This window comes from Nannospalax galili, unplaced genomic scaffold, assembly GCF_000622305.1.
Source record: "Nannospalax galili isolate Female #2095 unplaced genomic scaffold, S.galili_v1.0 scaffold418, whole genome shotgun sequence".
Classification (NCBI taxonomy): Eukaryota; Metazoa; Chordata; class Mammalia; order Rodentia; family Spalacidae; genus Nannospalax; species Nannospalax galili.
The window spans coordinates 2,281-5,754 of NW_008342003.1; positions in this window are offsets into that span (position 1 = coordinate 2,281).

Genomic DNA, 3,474 nt, shown 5'->3' on the forward strand with positions numbered 1-3,474 from the left:
CCTGGGTAGTGATTCCCCCGTCTCCGTTCTGCTCTCCGCTTGGTTGGTGTGGCTTTGGAGGGCTGGCGGGCTGACTGCTGTCAGAGAGAAAGCAAAACCAAGGATGAGTGGTTGTCCTCCCAGCCCCGAGCACACACTTAGAAGACTGTGTTTTAGACAGGGCTTCTCTATAGCAGTGGCTAGCCGGGAACTGGGACATCTGCCTGCCTCTGCCTCCTCATTATGATTGCTGGGATGCACCCCACCCCCCTCAGGCTAGGCATATTTTAAATTCCATGCTGAATATTAATCTTCAAGAAAGAGCTTGAATTAAAAACTACCTTATCACATGTAACTAATGGGCTGGTGTCCCTGTAATTACCTGCCAGGCACTTTGCAGTGTTTAGAGCGGCAGTGTTAGACACACCAAAGGTAGTTTGTATTGATTGTTAGGCAGCTGCTGAATGCTTTCCCAGCACTGTCTCCTTGATAGTCACAGGACTGTCAGGAGGCAAGTTATTCTGTCCTGCGATTTTAAGCTTAATGGAAGGACTCTGTTACTATTAACACAAGTTTATCTGACTTCAGTTCATTAACAACCTGTTTTAATGACAGTGTGAGCAGATTGGTAGGCTCATGGTAATCTACTGTCATTAAAACATAAAAGTTGGGGGCTGGAGATATGATGCAGCAGGTAAGAGCACTGGCTGCTCTTGTGGAGGACCAGGGTTTGGTTCCCAGCACCCACATGGCAGTTGACAACTCTGGGTAGCTCCAATGGTGCACTTAATGCAGGCAAAGCACTCATACACTTTAAAAAATATAGAAAATTGATGTGGTAGTCTGCACCTGTAATCCAGGTAGGTATGGAACTACACAGGAGGACTATTAGCCTGGGCTACCTAGTGAATTCCAGGCCAGTCTGGTCCAAAGAGCAAGACCCTGACTCAACCAATTGACAACTCTGGGTAGCTCCAATGGTGCACTTAATGCAGGCAAAGCACTCATACACTTTAAAAAATATAGAAAATTGATGTGGTAGTCTGCACCTGTAATCCAGGTAGGTATGGAACTACACAGGAGGACTATTAGCCTGGGCTACCTAGTGAATTCCAGGCCAGTCTGGTCCAAAGAGCAAGACCCTGACTCAACCAAGCACCCCTCATACATATTCAGCAATTTTACTTCTAGAATATTTTCCAAATAAATAAATTGCATAGTAAAATTTTATATTAAGACCAGGGTGAGTGGAAAAATGGAGGCTGGGATTGTAGTGAGGTGGTAGAATGCTTGCCTAACATGCATCAAGCCCTGAGTTAGATCCCCAGCACTGCATAAACTGGGCTTGGTGTACAGCACTCCAGAAGTAGAGGCAAGATGGTTAGAAGTTCAGGGCCATCCTCTGCTACATAGGGAGTCTGAGGCCAAACAGGTTATGATGGTTGCCAGGTGACGAGTGGACTGTAAAGGCAGCACCAGAAGCAGGAGGGCGCTAGGGACCTAGGGAAGAGATAAACAGGGATGGAAATGAACTGTGGGTATTAGAAAGCAGAACCAGCTCGGCCTCCTGGGTGCCTGGCTGTCGGGACCTGCATGTCTGGAGAGTGAAGGTGCCTTCAGCTGAGGTGTCTACAAATTTCTTTATATTTCTTTAAAAGAAGGCACTTCATTTCTTTCCCCTTGAGAGTGAGCGGACTGGACTTGACACTCCCTTCCAGTGGCTAGATGTCAGCAGGCGCGGTGCCGGTGCTGCCGGACCTGAGTCAGGCCATAAGATGCACTGTGCCTTTTCTTACTCTTTCTTTTGGGATCACTCACTTGAGTAATAACTCTAAGTAATTACCCGTGTAATTTCTGGTGCTGAGGTAATTGCAATTTTTTTTTTTTTTTGAGACATGGTCTCCCTGTCGTCCCAGCTGGCCTGGAACTCACTATGTGGGCCAGGCTGGCCTCAATCTCACAGAGATCCGCCTGCCTCTGCCTTCTGAGTGCTGGGACGAAAGGTGTGCACCACCACGCCCGGACTGGTAATTAACTTTTAAAAAGGTGCTGTCATGCTGTTGCCCATGTTTCCTGATTCTCTACCATGACTAAGTATTACTTACTTTTAAAAGGAATTTTGGCAGCGGGTATCTGTGGAATGCACCCATGGAGAGATAAGGGCCCGAGTTCCTTATGTTTAAGCACTGGGTTTTATTTCTGGACTATCTTACGCATTGTTGTCTGTACCTTAGAAATGAACAGTCTTCTCATTTTACATCTAGATGGTGGTATATGGAGTCAGGTGGCAACATTGGTTATTTTTCATAAAATTTGTGCTTTGCCTTCATTCCTATGGCCAACATAAAAGTGATTTCTTATTTTGCTAGAATAATCAAGATAACACAAGTTTACTTAATGCTTTTTTTATTTCCATAGAAGACAGAGAAGGGCATTCACAACTCATCTGGACCCTATTTAGCTTGTTCCGATTTGGGTATATTTTCATCATTTCTACTCTAGTTTTTTTAAAAAAAATTAGTATTTTATATTTTATTTTTATTTTAAGTGTATAAATGTATTGCCTGCATGCACGCATGTGAATACACCCATATTGTGCAATGCTGTGGGCTTCGGATTCCCCTGGAACTGGAGTTAAGGACGCTTCGTAGCCGCCATGTGGGTGCTGGGAATCAAACCCGGGTCCTCTGCAAGAGCAGTCAGTGCTCTTAACCACTGAGCCATCTCTCCAGCCCCCTACTTTACTTTTTAAACATTGCACTCATTCTGTGAGTAAGCCGTGCTCAGCACATGCTAGAACTCTCCCTGGCCCAGGCTTCATGACCACACTTCACACGGTGTCGGGGATGTACCTTAGGTAACTTAGCAAGTTCCCGATTGCTGCACACTCAGCAGATTTTAAGAATTTATGTTTCAGCAAGCAACTCGGTGCAGAATCCTTTTCTTTACCAATGGCCAGTTGCAGAATCACTGTGTGAAGGTATTACGTACCTTAAGACTTTAACAGTCTGCCAGTGTTTCCTTTAAGCTGGAGTTTAAGCTGACTTAGGGTAGGCAGTTGAGGTTGGAACATCAGTCTGGGTGATGTAAGAGAATACAGTTCTGTGTAATTGAACATATGGTACACATTATATGTATGGTATATAATGAATCAAACCAATGTTTATTATTCACGTATAAGTACTCCTTATAACTAGGGATAATTATGTCCCAGTGCTTTGATATCCATGGATTAATAGTATTTTGTTGTATAAGGCATTTTTAATCACAGAACTTTTCAGAACTGTTTAATTTGGTACTTGGCCAAATATTACATCAAAACATTGGCAAGCAACAGACTTTATGTGTAAAGTACATTGGACAAGCCGGGCATGGTGGCGCATGCCTTTAATCCCAGCACTCGGGAGGCAGAGGCAGGCAGATCTCTGTGAGTTCAAGGCCAGCCTGGTCTACATAGTGAATTCTCCAGGACAGCTGGGGCTACAGGGAGACCCT